Genomic DNA, 17,757 nt, shown 5'->3' on the forward strand with positions numbered 1-17,757 from the left:
TGCTATATACATTAAACTTAATAATTTGTTCAGGATGGGGTATTTATTTATCTAATTTGTATAGCTACCCATCCCACAAAAACTGACACTGGGAGGCAAACCACAATCTGGATAGGATATGGATTATTTTGGAGATTAAATATTTGTATTGGCTCCACCAACTTTTCCCATCTCAGTTTTATGTCACAAACAATCTGATATTACATCACAAGCAAGTCAGGGGCTACAACATGACTTTTAGCCGAAGTTGTTTATGTTTCTCAGAAAAAGAACAACAAATTATCTTGTATGCAAATATTTTCATGGTTGCCTTTGAAGATAACTGAAAAAAATAACATTCAGATATGATTTGAAGTTTTTCCTTACCAATTGTACCTATTTTCCCTTTATAGCTGTTTTTCCTTAAATATCTAAATACACAACAGTAAACTGAAATGTACTCTGTTCTGAATGCAATCTGTAATTGTCAAAATAAATACCAGAATTCTCAGTGAGCCATTTTTGGTTCATCTGTGCCTGACAAAATTGCCAGAGGAATGAACTTTTAATAAAGAGTTTTATCAAAATAGAAAATTCATGCTGCTTTGAAATGTTATATTAATATACACAAAGAATAAATGTTAAAGTAGGATTTATTATATAGTCTTAAAGTGGAAGGTTGTTTTGAAATGTTGTAATAATACATAGATATAAGCTTGGGGGAGGAGAAAAAGGGAGATTATTGCTAAATTGGGAGTTATAATAATATTATGCTAAATTAGAAGTTATCTTACAATGTTATAGTAGACAGCCTTTTTTTTTTTGAAACGTATGGTAAAAGGAGAAAGTAACAATATCAATAATAATAATATTTTTAGTAAGTAAGGGTCAGTATATAGAGGAGGAGTAAGGAGATGGTAAAATATTATGTAATCTGTTATGAATTAGGTTTTTGTTGTGAAGAAGTCACAGGGGGGGATGGGTGGCGAGGGGGGGTTAGGGAGGAGGGGGGAAGAAAAAAGGGGGAAAATTTTGTATTTGAAAACTTTTTCAATAAAAAAAGAAAAGAAAAGAAAATTCATATCGGGAAACAAAATATATTTATTTATTTGTTTGTTTTAATTTGTATACTGCCCTTCTCCAGCAGGACTCAGGGCAGTGAACAGCCAGAATAAAACAGAACATATAAGATTTAAAAACAGTTTAAAAATTATTAAATATTTTTGGCCACAATTTAAAACAACCCAATTAAAATCAATCAAACCCAATTAGAATCAATTAACCAAAAACAGTGGGATCAAGCCAGCCCAGCTAGGTGAAATGAATAACTTTTCAGGGCCCAACGAAAAGTCCGGAGGTCTGGAATTGTGCGTATCTCTGGGGGGAGGTTGTTCCAGAGGGCAGGCGCTGCCACAGAGAAGGCTCTCCCCCTGGGGGTCGCCAGCCGACATTGTCTGGTGGACGGCACCCTGAGGAGGCCCTCTCTGTGCGAGCGTACTGGCCAGTGGGAGGCTATTGGTGGCAGAAGGCGGTCTCGTAGATACCCCGGCCCTAAGCCGGGCATAATAATATTAATATTATATCATATATTCTGTCCAAAATGAGACAATTTTATCAACCAATGAATGAATGGGACGTAGCTTGACTATTGATTTGTGCTACCGGTATTTGTTAGACTGGTTTAATTAACTCACATATAAATTCATACATCCAAGAATTCTAGAAACTGTATATGTTGATAGTAGGTCTCACTCAAAACTATGGGATGATATCTAATGGAATTAATAAACTGCTTATATTTACTAGGTTCATGGGCTTCTTCCAATAAAATCCTTCCAAAGCGTCTTGGCATTTAAAAAAAAACTTGCTATATATCAGTGAAAACTTATTGAGGAAGATGGATGTCAAGGAGCTATGGCTATATTGGTAACACATATTTAGGCTTTGTTTGGACTCTAACTACAATTTTTGGAAATCTCATACTGAGGAATTATGAAAGTTATGAAATAAGTTCAGAGAATATGATCATATCTCCTCCTAGATCGTGTGTAATATTTCTTCAAAAAAAAATTGAAGTTGTACATGTTATTAAAAATTTTAAGAGTGAAGAAGAGCTGAAATCTGAATAGTTCAAAATTAAAGAAATACATTTTACTGCTAAGTACGTAATTATTTTAAGCCAGTTCTCCTGAGTGTTGACTAACATACTACCCAGTACAGCATGCTTTCATAATCACCAAAATGTAAAAAGAGTTAAGAGTTAAGAGTTAAGAAATCTTTAGGGAAAAAAAACAACAGAAGAATAATGAACAGCATAATTCTAAGACCCAAATGCATTAGAAGTCCTTGTCCATACTTATTTCTATAGGCACTTGTGTCCCACTTTGTCACCTGTTATTTATGCTCAAGCTAGAGGTGACTCTCCCCTGAGTTCAGTTTGAATACAGTCAAAGAATGGTGGAAATTTTGAGCAGGAAGAACAGTGGCAGTGGCTGAAACTTTGAAGTACAAATAGGAACAATTCAACTGCTAGAACTTACTCGTTCAGGAACCAGATTCAATGACACAGATAATGTGAATGTGGAATGTACAGAGGAAATGAAATACAAAGCTTTGTTTTTGTTCTCATATATAGGGATATCTAATTATGAAATCTACAGAGCTACAGCTAGTGAGAGCAGATAGCATATCCAAATGCTTTTTAAAGCTTATAATTGAACAATAGAATACTACCATTACTGAGATAGAAGGATTCAGAAAAGGATTAAAGAGTTATCACTGAACATTTCGTGATGAGAATGAGAAAGATACAGAGGAAATGAAAATGTAACCGCTGGAAATGAGCCAATTGTGAATGGTTTTAAAACCGAGCCGTAGCATCTTACAAAGAGTGAGCAATATGCGATGAGGCTGACACTCATCACTTGGTGTCCTAAAATATGAGGTCACCTACTTTGCTAGCCAGTCCTAAAATGTGACACTGTAGGTATTCGGGCAGATAAAGAGGCAGTATTGTACAGTGTGCAGCACAATTTGTTTAGGAAACCTTGGGCAGATTTGAGTTAGGGTATGTTTTTCAATGCAAGAATCTCCACAATATAGCATGGGCAAATATATCCAGTATGATTTTTTAAAAATTACTACTACTACTATTATTATTATTATTATTATTATTATTATTATTATTATTATTATTATTATTATTATTTATTGAATTTCTATACCGCCCTTCTCCCAAAGGACTCAGGGCGGTGAACAGAATAAGATTTCATATACATATAATATTTTTTTTTAAAAAAACAGTAAATAATAAATTGAGTCAACTTCAGATTACAGGTAATCTAGAAAAATCTATACCAGGAAATCTAGAAAAAACAAGTCTTAAACTATGAAAACATCAAAAGATTCACATCACTTATTTTTTTTCTTTCTTTTTTTTAGAACTCTTGTTTCATTCTTACAATACATGAAATATTGTGAAAAGTCATTTAGGGATACGTCAATCAAATACAGTAATCAATATCTGCATTCTGGAACAGTTAAACATGTTTCCCAGGAGTTAATATTCAGAAATCAGTTTAAATTTAGAGAAAAATTATTGTATTGTATTATTAACTCTGTAAATAAAAAGGTCAGAGGTCATTTTTGCTATATGTTTCTTTGATGCATTTTTGTCACTTTTTAACTTACCCTGTTATCTATTTCCCCATCTTTCCTTTATGTTAATTTATGTTTTAATGTTTGTTTTTGAAATTTAATAAATATATTTTTTAAGGAATTGGTGACTGTGCATTGCTAGCAATTTCCTTAGTAGCACTTATACAAAGCCCCTGAATCATTTTTCCAATTGCACAGATATATCTCTGATAGGTTTCACTTTAATCCTTTGAATAAATGGTAGAGCTACAGCCATGGTATGTGGGAATATCTCACCACCCATTGTATATGCCTCCAGCTTTAGGAAATTCACCAAGGGGTATGGTTATATTTGGCTTTAAAATACATATTGTTGTGATGCTGAAAGAAGGCCTTTTGTTAGTCTGAGAGCTTTTTTAATAGCCCAGGACAAGTTGTTAATGTTTCATCAGAGAAGAATAATGGCAGGAGAACATCATATCTACAAATCTTTTCTCACCCTTCTTTTCAGACTGTGATACCCATTAAAAGGTGGAAACAGTAATAGCTTGGGAACGCAGCTGTGAATTACATTTTATCCATTTTATCAGAAGGAAGCAATAAAGGTGGATTTGTTGAAGTATCTTTAATAGAATAACAGAGTTGAAAAGGATCTTGGAGATCTTCTAATACAACCTTCTGTTCAAGCAGGAAACCCTATAATATTTTAGACAAATGGTTGTCCAATTTCTTTATAAAAACCCTCCAGTGTTGGAGCACCCACAACTTTTTGTTGCATGCCTCTCTTTACGGATATTTCTAAAGGGTTGACTGGATTGTATTTTTGCTGCTTCACTAGGTCCTATAGGGAACTTTAAGCAACAAAGTTTGTAACAAGTCACAATGTTGTCAAAACAGGTGCACCATAATATCACTGCACAAAACCCCACAATTTTGCAATAATGTCATGATGTCTCATACAAGTACATAAGGTGCAATATTTGCATGATGATATCCATGATCTTTGTGTGGTCATTTTTCCTTTGCCACACTCAGCAGATATCCAAGGCACTGAGGCCAATGTTTTGTCTGAAAGAAGCTAAGCTATGAAACATTATTCCAAGCATATCAAATAAGTGATGACAATAAAGAGACATACTATTAAATTCCAATATGAATTTAGTAGGGGTCATCAGATTTATTTATTTTATTTTATTTTATTTCCAATTTATATACCGCCCTTCTCCCTGAGGACTCAGGGCGGTGTACAGCCAGAATTAAGAACATGAAATACAAATATTAAAAAACAATTAAAATATATATAAATTTGGCCCAAAAATTAAAAATCACAACCAATTAAAACATTTAAAAATTTCTTCTTAAACCAGCCCGGCTTGCTGGAAAAAGTGGGTTTTAAGGGCACGGCGGAAGGCACTGAGGTCTTGGATTCTCCTTATCTCTAGGGGCAACTGATTCCAGAGGGTAGGTGCCCCCACAGAGAAGGCCCTCCCCCTGGGGGTCACCAGCCTACATTGTTTGGCTGATGGCACCCTGAGGAGGCCCTGTCCGTGGGAGCGCACAGGTCGATGGGAGGTCATCGGTAGTAGCAGGCGGTCTCGAAGATAGCTAGGCCCTATGCCATGGAGCACTTTAAAGGTGATGACCAACACCTTGAAGCGCACCCGGAAGACCACCGGGAGCCAGTGCAGCTCGCACAGGAGCGGTGTTACGTGGGAGCGCCATGCTGTTCCCGTCACTACCCGCGCTGCTGCGTTCTGGACCAGTTGGAGCCTCCGGGTGCTCTTCAAGGGGAGCCCCATGTAGAGAGTGTTGCAGTAGTCAAGGCGAGAGGTGACGAGGGCATGAGTGACTATGCACAGGGAATCCCGATCAAGAAAGGGCCGCAACTGGCGAATCAGGCGAACCTGATAAAAGGTCCCCCTGGTTACAGCCATCAAATGTTCCTCCAAGGACAGCTGCATATCCAGGAGGACTCCCAGATTGCGAGCCCTTTCTGTGGGGGCCAAAGATTCACCCCCAATAGTCAGTGATGGAGTCAACTGACTATATCGGGATGCCAGGAGCCACAGCCACTCAGTCTTGGAATGGTTAAGCTTGAGCCTGTTCCTCCCCATCCAGATCCGCACAGCCTCCAGGCACTGGGACATCACTTCAAGGGCATCGTTGGGGTGGCCTGGGGTGGAGATGTACAGCTGGGTGTCATCAGCGTACTGGTGGTATCTCACCCCAAAGCCACGGATGATCTCGTCCAGCGGCTTCACATAAATGTTGAACAGAAGGGGCGAGAGGACCGATCCCTGTGGCACTCCACAGATGAGAGGCCTCAAGGTCGACCTCTGCCCCCCTGCCAACACAAACTGCGACCGGTCGGAGAGAAAGGAGGAGAACCACCGTAACACGGTGCCTCCCACCCCCAACTCTTCCAGATCTGGCCAAGAAAGGATAACAGTTTCCCCAAACCTTAATACTCAACCCAGTGTCTGCTATCCTGTTTCACCAAAAATAAGACCCAACCGGAAAATAAGTCCTAGCATGATTTTTCAATATAATAATATAAGCCCTACCCTCAAAATAAGCCCGAGTTAAGATTGTCAGCAGATGGGTGCATTTCAGAGGTGGGTTCTACTTACCTTTACTACTGGTTCACAATGGGGCTGCGCATGCGTGCTTGCTTCGCTCGCGCAGATTTTGATGATGTTGGTGTTGGTGGGCGGAGCCTCCCACCAGTTTTACTACCAGCTCTATAGAACCAGTGCAAACTGAGGGCAACTCACCACTCGTGCATTTAGTACTGTATTTCCCGAAAAATAAGACCTAACCAGAAAATAAGCCCTAATGCGTCTTTTGGAGCAAAAATTAATATAAGACCCAGTCTTATTTTCAGGGAAACACACTATTAAACAGTTGAAGCAAAATATCTCAGATGACGAAGAATCATTTTTAAACAATCTTTTGCAGGAGGGCTAGATATATGCAGGTACAAAATACATGCACATGTGTTTTGTTCTTATTCACCTTCATCTGCATCCTGTATTCACTGGGTGTCACTAGCTCTTTTTACCAGGCTCAGAGATTTCATGCATGGAGGAATAAATGGAATTATGTAACAAGAGCCTGTTTTAAGACTATGTATCCATGTGAGCACAGTTTGGAATATTTATAAATGAGATGAGAATTAATAATCAATTCAAGGGAAAAATATACCCAATTTTACAGCTATAAGCATAACCGTGTACATGGAGGGGGGAAAATTATAAGTAAAATAAGCGACAAAATAACTACCGCTATTGAAGATCGTTGTTTACTTAGTCACAGTGGGAACCTTCCTTTTCAAATCATTTTTGAACAGTGTATTTCAATGTTGTTTCGCTTTTCTTCTTTGAGTGAAATTAAATAATAGTAAGATATAATCTTACAAGCACTAGATGAGAGCTGAACCAGATTAAATCAATGGTGGTGAAGTTGAGGGAGGGGGTGTTACCCCTTTGGCTTGCATTTTCCTCTGGATGAACACCTCTACTGTGCTTGTATAAAACAGTTATTTACCCTCATCAAATCTGTATGTCTAACAGTTAGGAAATGTATTACAGGAGCAGGCTACAACCATTCAGATTTGTGGACTGGTGGGGGGAGAGAGTGTCGAAGCGTAAATCAGCTTTGATACTCCCCTGGGGTAATTGCACTTAATTAGAGACGGATGGATCTTGTTTTCCATGCTGTATACTTTAAAGAAAGAAAACCCAAAATATATTCTAAGAAACATTTTATTATAAAGAAATAAAACAAACTTACTAACTACATCGTTACCGGCAGTTTTATCACACAGACGGACAAAGGAAAAAAAGATCAGGAAGTTTCTTCCTTAAGCTTGGACATGCGCAGTAGCTCAGAAATCACAAGATAATCTTATCTCTGTTACTACAGAGACGTGCTAAAGTTCTCTGGCAGGCTACCTTAAGTCTTAGAATGGAAGCTCGGCTGACAAACACATAATGCAGTGACAGAGGGGGGGGGGGTTTCCATGTGAGCAATCTCCATTCGTGCAAGTGGCACATGCTTCCATGGCCCAGTTCTGAGTGGGCCACAGCCTGGTAGTGGCCCTTGGCCCAGAGTTGGGAACCCCTGTATTACAGTATTTCTACAAAATAATTTAGAAATTTAATGCTCTAACCATACGCAGACATATTAAAGTGTCTTATATCAGCTAACCTGGATGATGGGCCCATGGTATAAGGCAACTCAAAAAGAAATCATTTGAATAATTCTATCAAGAATCAAAGATAGTTCTGGAATAAGTCATCATACGTGCTTCACCAAATGAATCCCTTTGAATGCACTGTTTTTACTCTGGAGGTGGGGAAATGCAATATCCTACGTTGTACCAGTAAAAAGATATATATCAATTTCAAGCAATAAGATATATCAATTTTGGGCAATGTGGTAGACATGCTAACAACAGTTTTTCCTCAATGATACATCTTTTTTAAAATTTTGTTTTGCTGTTTTGCTTCATGATTTTAGCATACGAAATTCTAGTTTTATGTCTTGCTTTGTGCCAATTTATTTTAAACGTCAACTCCCTTTATTTCCTTAATTATAACATCTTTAAAAGGAGAAAAATGTAGACTATATTTGAAATAATATTATAATCTTTTATCCTCACAGTGGTACATGTAACTCAATACAGAGTCGAGGAACCTATGATTCTTCAGGCATTAGAAATAACAGCCACCAGTTTTCTGACTAAAGGTTCAGAATCTGTAAGAAAACAGATTGGATAAGGAAAAAAAAAAATCCATACGCAAAGCTTTTAATACAGGTACCCAAAGTTCATGTTTGCTCAATAAACATTTTGCAAATGAATGTTTCCAGATCCAACCTTTATATTTTTAGGGTCATACCCGAAACATTATAAAACTAAAACTATAGAATATAGTATTCCTTTCTCTTATGTAAGTAATAAACCTCTTTGTTTATAATCCTCTAATCTAGCCTGCTAATAGTGGGGGGGGGGTGCATCCCTCTGCCCATATTTAGAAGTTCTATCCTTGCATGACTAAATTACTAGCATGTTTCTCATTGGTTCTTCATTAGAGGAAAAAGTTCACATACTGTAGTTCTAAAGATGGCCTTGTGATTGGAAAACATCAACAGGAAAAATGACCCTTGGGTATTAAGTTTTAATATACTTCTACTTAAGCATACTGCATAAAATAACAGGATGCTAATAAACCAGCAAGACAGCTGGGCAGAACAAATTAACAAATTCATCAGTACATGACTATTCCCAAAGGAAGAAGAGAAAGGGGTCATAATATTGTAAATTGCAAACATGCTGTGCATTCCAATGGAAGGCTTTTTTTTTTTTTTGCATTTTAATAGAACCCAGTTAACAGAATTCATGAGTTTACAGTAAACAGATTTTTTGCACACTGCACTAGTGTGAGGTTGCCTATATTCAATCAACCAAGGATGACTTTTTTTTCAAGGATTATAAAACTGGGCTTCTTTATCTAGATACCTCATTCAAAAATCAGATTTTTATCACAAGTTATCTATCATAACGGTAGATATAAAGTGCATCTTCTCCTACACTCTTAGAGCAGAGAGAGATGAAGGGGTTAGATTGTGTCATGTCCCTTTGTACAGGGTTTTACATGACTTCCATGGGGGGGGGGGAAGTAGGAAAGTCCTTTCTTTTACACAGTATATACCCTATGCAGTATTTCAGTTACATTAACCACCATGAGGCATTCATCCTGTGACCAGTTTCATCCTATTTGTGGCTTTATTGTCATTTTTAATATCCGCACTGTTTTAATCATAAGATTAAAATTAGAAAATGTACTCCCCCTTGTGATCAGGATTCATTTCCTGATCTTTTTCAATGCCTCTCCAGCCAAGAAATACACAAAAATTTAATTGGATCTGACCCCAGCATGTATAGTTAGTTAGTTAGTTAGATTTAATCTAAGGCTTTCATTTCGTACTGTCTCTCCAGCTCGTTTAACACATCTCTTTATAAAGCAAATGTAAGACACACAATCAAGTCTTCTTGATTTATTTACTGGTCAAATTGAATTTTAAACTTCTTAACAAAAAGTTGATCATAGTCACATACCTAATTACGGAACAATTCTTATTCTCAAACAACGTTAACATTTGGATTCTTGTGTACCCAAACAAATAGTCAGTAATTGTATGAAAAGTAAACTTGCACTAATAAACCATAAACTAATTTTGTCTGTTATATCGGGCTGGAGAAATGGATGTTCATCCTTCCAAGGTTGGTAAAATGAGGAGCCAGATTGTTGGGGGCAAGATGCTGACTCTGTAAACCGCTTAGAGAGTTCTGTAAAGCACTATGAAGTGGTATATAAGTCTAAGTGCTAGTGCTATTCCACTCAGAATCTGATCCTGTGCGTGGCATTTTATTATTTCAACATTCTCCAATCTTTCCCAGCATTCTGCATTCTGCTGCATGTGTAGATTGACCTATATTTATATTCATTATTGCCAATGACAATAATACCTTTTTAACCAGGTTCCTACTAGAAATGTGGGATGCCAACTCTCAGCATTCCTATATTGCATAGAATTAACCCAGCAATAATCCACCACTTCTTAAAGGCGTCAAGTTAAGATATAATAATCAGAGAAAAAAACTTATTGAACAATTGCGACCTTGTACACAGTACAGACTCTACAGATACATTGATGGCCTAATCATTTTTATAAACCTTCTCTCCTGCCTGTTAATTTTAAAGCTTGTAAAAAGCCTGTAAATGCTTCATTTTCTGCACTTACCAGTACAATCTGTTCTGATGGTTTTTGAGAGGCTCTGAAGAGCCAGTAAGTATGTAAAAGTCAATACTGTACAAAGATGGGACTATAGAGGAGAAACAAAAGTAACTCAATGAAGCGTAATTAGTTGGCTGTTACATTTAATAGTTAGCTAATAATATTATTTGCCATTAATGCCATCATGATACAACGGCATAAATAAAGGCAATTGAATACCAAAAGAAAGAAAGAAGCTTAGTAATGTCACACGACATTGCAACATTATTTCCTTCAAAGGCAATATGAGTGCTCCAAATGTTGGTTATTCTTTTGCATTCTTTTAAAATTTTTGAAACTTCTGCTTTACTGAAACAGAATCCACCAACTGTCAGCTATGCAGATATCTAAAAATTTTGCTTATTTCAGATTTCGAAATCTTTGTTATGCCATCCTAAGGGCTTGGAACAAATAAAAAGCAATGTTCTCCATAAAGTTACCTCTTTGGATGTCACATCAGGAAGCCTTTTTCAGAAAAGGAATGATGGGAAAGCTGGACCGGTGGATCTGTTATCAAATATATATAGTCTAAAATTTACATTTTGAAAAAAGAAAAGAAAATTTTGATAAAATGCTGTACTTTTGATATTTAACACCTGATAAATTGTCATAGGTTATACAGTGGTATTTCAAATGTATGTTGGAAATGTAAATGCAAAGAAGGAACTTTGTACTGTCTTTGATGGATTTGTGATAAAGCAAAGAAATATCGGGGTAAGATTCATATTTTAATAGAGAAGATTCTTAAAGTGAATATAAAAATTAAGCCAGATACTTTTATTTTGGGTTTAATGAACAGAGGTATTTCAAATGTATGTTGGAGTGAGTTTGACACCTGTTGTTGTGGCCCGCCAGCGGCCTGCGCAGATTGTGGCTGATCCCGACGAGGAGGAGGCCGGTGTGGTGTCACGCCAGCAGCCTCTGCAGCCGGCGCTCGAGTCAGACAGCGAGGAGGCTGAAGAGGATGTGGTGCCAGAGGCAGAGACTCAGCCAGGGCCTTCAGAACCTCCAGAGGCTCCTTCAAGTGAAGAGAGTGAAGTGGAGAAGCCTCTTCTCAATGTTCGAGCACGCAGGGCTGCCAAAAGGCAGGAGTGGCTACTCAAGAGGAGGTCTCCTCGAGAGTAAGGCTTGGGGTTAAGTGGCCATTCCCTTAGCCTATTTAAGTTCGCACACAGATAGCAAATGTTGCTGGAAACAACGTTTGGTCCTACGCAGAGCATTTTGAGAGTGAGTTTTTTGTTATAACTTGGTTTCTGGGCTGATTGCCAACCCTTGTCGGACTTTGTTTAATCTCTGTAACTCATAGCAGGCTGATAAGGACATTTGTGGTTAAAGCCTGCATTTTAGAAGGGGTCTGTTTGTATTAAACAGAGTTTTGGGAGCTGTGTGTGTGCGCTACACTTCTTGGGACCCGTAGCTGGGGCAGAACACCCGTGATCTAGATAAGTTCACTTTTGCCTTCTGAACTCCTTTTATTTTATTTGCTCACCGGGTCCTCTGTTATCAGATTGATTGACTAAAGAGCAATAGGGTAAAAGAGACTAGGTCAGTGGTTGAGAATGTGGTCCATGGACCCCTGGGAGGCCATGATGTCATCACAGGGGTTCCGCAAAGGCTTGAATAAATGTATGATTTAAATCTTGAGTTAAGTCTTGGGGGTACATAGCCCCAAAAGGTATTTAAAGGGGATCCAGGGTGAAGAAAAGGTTGAGAACCATTGCACTAGTAAAGGTGCAGCATTTAATGAAACTATTTGCATTTCTATGCTTGAAATGTGCCCAAGCATACAGAAATGTAACTCTGCTTAAAATTTATACTAATTTGAATGTGACCTGGTATGAATTGAAAACATGTGATCATAACATTAATCTCCTTAGCCTCTTTTTCTTACTTTCTCTCCTCCCTCTCACTAGCATTTGTATTTATTAGTTATTTATTTTTGTTGTTCTTGTTGTAGATGCAAATTTTTATTCATACAGTCAACTGGCCTTTGCTCTACCCAAGCTTGCACCCTTCGTACATCTCCAAAATCTGTTCCCAGAGAAGAATTTCTGGAGAGGTTATTGGAAATGAAAGTAGAAGAAACTCAACACAATGGTGATATTGCCAAATCCCATGGCTACTTTATGTATTTTGCCCTGTTAAATGTTCATTATTACTATCTGAAATTCATATTAATATTTGATGATGATGATGATACTGATGATACTGATGATATGTGCTCTTCTATTCATAATAAAATATTATCATTAAAGGCCTATCATAAGTCCTTATTTACTGCCTATTCAGTGAAAATAGGCCAGTTCCATGCTTCTCCCCGAACCCGCAGATATATTTGATTACTTATGGGTGTGCATTTTTGCCATATGTGAAAATGTATGCATAAATGGACTGAAATAAACATACAGTCCAGGAAATGAGCAAAACTAAAATAGATACCTTTGCCGGTCTCTAGAGGAACTAGGCTGGTGATGTGCTCTATCTTGCAAATGACCATCTCCCTTTAGATGGGCTGCTAATGGAAGCACTAAAGATAATGCTTGATAAGATGCATTTTATCTCAACTAAAATTATACTCATTATTTTGAATTTCTCATAACTATATACAGAGATCAATTAACATTCCCAAGTTTGATGCCATTTGATATTTTGTTTTTGAGGGATATATTTCCTCTTCCTTGGTTATGTTAAGGGGAACTGAGGCACATCAGTCTTCAAATGGGCAATGTAGAATGCTTTTTTTTTAAAAAAAATCCTAAATGTATCCCTTTTACCATTCCAATTTCTCATGCTCCTCTCATCTCTTCCTATTTCATCCGTACATGATTTCTTCCACTTCACTGTCCACTAATAGCCCATATTTCCTCTTGAAATACACTCTGAATAATAGCATGTTGTCCTCTAAGCATCAATATGAAATATCCCTAGATGTTGCAGTATTACATCCCTCACTGCAAATCAACCAAATGTTTTCCTACGATTTTCCTGGGTCTACTATAATTAACTCCCACATAATGGGTATATTTCAATGTGCATACCTTTCCAAAACTTTTCTCAACAATAACTTAGGAAGAAAACATGTCAAACATATTGTTTAGAGTGAATGGTATTTCCAGTTCATCCTGGCTAGTTTAAAAAGTCTATTCTTATGGCCTAGCAGTAAATACCTACTATGTGATGATGGCTGTGCTACTACAAGGAATCCACTCATTATATGCATGAAAAGGAGCAAGAAACTGTAAGGCAAAGAAATTTAAGGCACAAGATAAGGAAAAGAATACCCTTTCCCCCCCAAAATAAGACATCCCCTGATAATAAGCCCAATTGGGATTTTGAGCAGATGGCAATAAGATCAAGCGCTTATTTCAGGGTTCAAAAAAATATAAGACAAGGTCTTATTTTTGGGGAAACACGGTAGGTAATATAATTAAAATAAGGTTTACACTTATATCATTCAGTATATCGCTTCACATCTTTTTATCTTTGTAAAACATTGTCATCTATCTACCATGTTTACATACAGATTCATCTACGGTTTTCTGTTCTGATTAACTAATCACCTTATTATTATTATTATTATTATTATTATTATTATTATTATTATTATTATTTTAATTTTTATACCGCCCTTCTCCCGAAGGACAGTCAGAATAACATACATATAATGTGAAATAAAAACAATTTAAAATAATTAAACCAATTTGGCTCATCAGTTAAGATCCTCAGCATAGAATTTAGACAATTTGAAAATTTATGCCAGCCCAGCTTGGTGAAACAGAAAGGTCTTCAGGGCACGACAGAAAGTACGGAGATCTGGGATCATTCGTATCCCTGGGGGTATCCTGTTCCAAAGGGCAGGTGCCCCCACAGAGAAGGCTCTCCCCCTGGGAACCACCAGTCGACATTGCTTTACTGACGGCACCCTGAGGAGGCCCACTCTGTGGGAGCATACTGGTTGGTGGGAGGTTATCAGTTGCAGAAGGTGGTCTCGTAGGTACCCAGGTCCTAAGCCATGGAGCACTTTAAAGGTAAGAACCAACACCTTGAAGCACACTTGGAAGACCACCAGGAGCCAGTGCAGCTCGGGTAGGAGAGATGTTACATGTGAGCACCATGTCGCTCCCATAATCACCCGTGCAGCCACATTCTGGACCAGTTGGAGCCTCCGGGTACACCTCAAGGGTAGCCCCATATAGAGAGCATTACAGTAGTCCAGTCGGGAAGTGACGAGGGCATAAGTGACTGTGCATAAGGAGTCCCGATCCAGAAAGGGATGCAACTGGCGAATCAGGCGAACCTGATAGAAAGCTCCCCTGGCCACTGCCGTCATATGCTCTTCTAAAGACAGCCGTGTGTCCAGGAGGACACCCAAGTTGCGAGCCTTCTCCGTGGGGGCCAATGACTCGCCCCCAATAGTCAACGATGATATCAGATGGCTATATCGGGACGCTGGCAGCCACAACCACTCAGTCTTGGAAGGATTGAGTTGGAGCCTGTTTCTTCCCATCCAGATCCATACGGCCTCGAGGCACCGGGACAGCTGAGTATCATCAGCGTAAAGATGGCACTGCACCCCAAAACCATGGATGAGCTCACCCAGCAGCTTCACATAAATGTTGAACAGAAGAGGTGAAAGGACCGACCCTTGCGGCAGCCCACAAATTATTATTATTATTATTATTATTATTATTATTATTATTATTATTATTATTAATTGAATTAAATACAATTAAATAATTGGCCTGGCAAATGAAATTTAAAACACCCAAATTCATAAGACAAATTTAAAATTTAAAATTTAAAAAAATTTAAAAAACAGTTTAAAAGAGAGGTTAGGCCAGGCCAGCCTGCTGGAAAAAAAATGTTTTGATGGCACGGCGGAAAGCGCGCAGGTCCTGGATCCTCCATATCTCTGGGGGGAGCTCGTTCCAGATGGTGGGTGCCCCCATAGAGAAGGCTCTTCCCCTGGGGGCCGCTAGTCAACACTGTTTGGCCGACGGCACCCTGAGGAGCCCCTCTCTATGGGAGCATACTGGTCGGTGAGAGGCTACTGGTGGTCAGAAGGCGGTCTCGTAGATACCCTGGTCCTAAGCCATGGAGCGCTCTAAAGGTGGTAACCAAAACCTTGGGTGAAACGCACCCGGAAGACCACCGGGAGCCAGTGCAGCTCGCGCAGGAGGGGGGTCACATGGGAGTGCCCCATCACTCCCATAACCACCCGCGTGGCCCCATTCTGGACCAGCTGGAGCCTCCAGGTGCTCCTCAAGGGGATCCCCATGTAGAGAGCATTGCAGTAGTCCAGTCGGGAAGTGACAAGGGCATGAGTATTTAACGAGTCCTGATCCAGAAAGGGACGCAACTGGCGAATCAGGCAAACCTGATAAAATGCCCTCCCAGCCACAGCCATCAAGTGCTCTTCTAAAGACAGCTGTGAGTCCAGGAGGACCCCCAGGTTGCGAGCCCTCTCCGTGGGGGCCAATGACTCGCTCCCAATAGTCAGTGATGGCACCAACTGACTATATCAGGATGTCGGAAACCACAGCCACTCGGTCTTGGATGGGTTGAGCCTAAGTCTTTTCCTCCCCATCCAGATCCATACAGCTTCCAGGTGTCTTGAAGTCGACCTCTGCCCTCCTGCCAACACAGACTGTGACCGGTCGGAGAGATAGGAGGAGAACCACCATAGAACAGTGCCTCCCACTCCCAGCCCCTCCAGTCGGTGCAGCAAGATACCATGGTCAATGGTGTCAACAGCCACTGAGAGATCTAATAGGACCAGGATAGAGGAGCAACTCCTATCCTGAGCTCTCCAGAGATCATCAACCAATGCAACCAATGCCGTTTCAGTGCTGTAACCAGGCCTGAAGCCGGACTGGAACAGATCTAGGTAGACAGTTTCATCCAGGTACTGCGGGAGTTGCTGTGCCACCACACTCTCAACAACCTTTGCCACAAAGCGAAGGTTGGAGACCAGATGGTAGTTTGCTAAAACAGCCGGGTCCAGAGAGGGTTTCTTGAGGAGGGGCCTCACCACTGCCTCTTTCAAGGCAGAAGGCAAGAAACCCTCACACAAAGAAGCATTTATAAACCTCTGGAGCCAGCCTCATGTAACCTCTTGGGAAGCCAGTACCAACCAGGAGGGGCACGGGTCCAATAAACATGTGGTCGTGTTCAACTTCCCCAGTAACCTGTCCATGTCTTCAGGAGTCACAGGGTCAAACCCATCCCAAATGGGATCCTCAAGACCCACCTCCATCACCCCATCTGAACCCACCCAGTCAGAATCCAAGCCTTCCCGAATTTGAGCAATTTTATCATGCAGATATTGTGCAAAATCCTCAGCTTGACCTTGCAAGGGGTCTTCCCGTGCTACCAGGTGGAGGAGGGAGCGGGTCACCCTAAACGAGGTGGCTGGGCGATTTTCTGCCGATGCAATAAGAGTGGAAAAATAGTTATATTTTGCCGCTGCCATTGCCACTAAGTAGGTCTTAATATGAGGCCTCACCAGTGTTCGGTCAGATTCGGAATAACTGGCTCTCCAACTACTCTCCAGGCGTCTTTTCCAGCGCTTCATTTCCCTCAGCTCCTTGGAAAACCAAGGAGCCAGGCGACTTCGACGCCGGGTCAGAGGCTGCAAAGGCACAACCCAATCCAAAGCACCAGCAGCCACCTATCCCAGGCTGCCACCAGGTCTTCAATCGAGTTATGAGCTAGAGTCTCAGGAAATGGCCCAAGCTCCATCTGGAACCTATCAGGATCCATCAGGTGCCTGGAGCGGAACCACTTAATCGGTTCCGCCTCCCTGCAGTGGGGTGTAGCGGACAGAAAGTCAAGCCTAAGGAGAGAATGGTCTGACCATGACAAGGGTTCGATGATTATATCCCCTATATCTAGGCCATTCAACCACTGGTCAGATACAAAGACCAAGTCCAGAGTGTGTCCCCCCGTGCGAGTAGGGCCATGAACTAACTGTGTCAGGTTCATGGCCATCATGGAAGCCATGAACTCCCGAGCTACCTCAGATGTTTCACCGATGGACGGCAGGTTGAAATCTCCCATGACCAGAAGCCTAGGAGTCTCAAACCGCCACTCTGGCTATTACGTTGTTCTTGAGCGCCTTCTCAGTTCTATCCAGGCACTGCCTTCTTGGTCTTCCCCTTAACTCCAACCCATTAATTCTTCATCTGTTTATTTTAAAATTCAATCACCATTCCTTCTACTTATAAGACCAAGCTATCATAAACATACTTCTTTCTTGGCAGTCTCTCAATTCAATTCCCATTCATTCTTGAGCCAATTCTT

General features: G+C 40.0%; 1 protein-coding gene across 1 annotated transcript in view; it reads right to left on the reverse strand.

Moving 5' to 3' along the window:
* Positions 1 to 17,757, reverse strand: part of PCSK2 (proprotein convertase subtilisin/kexin type 2) — a 115,628-nt gene that overhangs the window by 59,980 nt on the left and 37,891 nt on the right. The window lies entirely within an intron of this gene.

The sequence above is a fragment of the Pantherophis guttatus genome, chromosome 1 (assembly GCF_059756535.1).
Source record: "Pantherophis guttatus breed Tessera chromosome 1, ASM5975653v1, whole genome shotgun sequence".
In the NCBI taxonomy this organism is placed as follows: Eukaryota; Metazoa; Chordata; class Lepidosauria; order Squamata; family Colubridae; genus Pantherophis; species Pantherophis guttatus.